The sequence below is a fragment of the Octopus bimaculoides genome, chromosome 12 (assembly GCF_001194135.2).
Source record: "Octopus bimaculoides isolate UCB-OBI-ISO-001 chromosome 12, ASM119413v2, whole genome shotgun sequence".
NCBI classification, from domain to species: domain Eukaryota; kingdom Metazoa; phylum Mollusca; class Cephalopoda; order Octopoda; family Octopodidae; genus Octopus; species Octopus bimaculoides.
In genome coordinates, this window is record NC_068992.1 from 58,764,366 (window position 1) to 58,764,836 (window position 471).

A 471-nucleotide genomic window follows, 5' to 3' on the forward strand; every position below is an offset into this window, starting at 1 on the left:
CACACACACACACACACACACACACACACACACACACACACACACACACACACATGTATATGTGCAGATTTGCATGTTTTATGTTTGTATTCTCATGCATATAGCTGCATATCTAGAATGCTCGTATATATTTAAATGATAAACTTCTGGAAAGTTTTACAAATTTTTACAGTTCCAGCGATGGACTGGATCTGTTGTCTTCGAGTTAGCTTTCTCCTTTCTGGTTTCGAGAAGCCTAATTTCTTAAGATTGGTAATTAGGCAGTGTGTTACATATCTCAGGGCCCCAATTATTACAGGTATAAACCTGAACTTGTAATCTGGATAGAGTAACTGCAGATTTCTCAATGGGTGTTCTCTTTTTCACTGATTATCGCCTTTATGTTAACATCCGCTGGGCAGCTAATTTCCACAACTGTGCACAGTTTCTCTTCTCTATCTCAAATCATTATATCAGGTCTGTTGTGCTTAC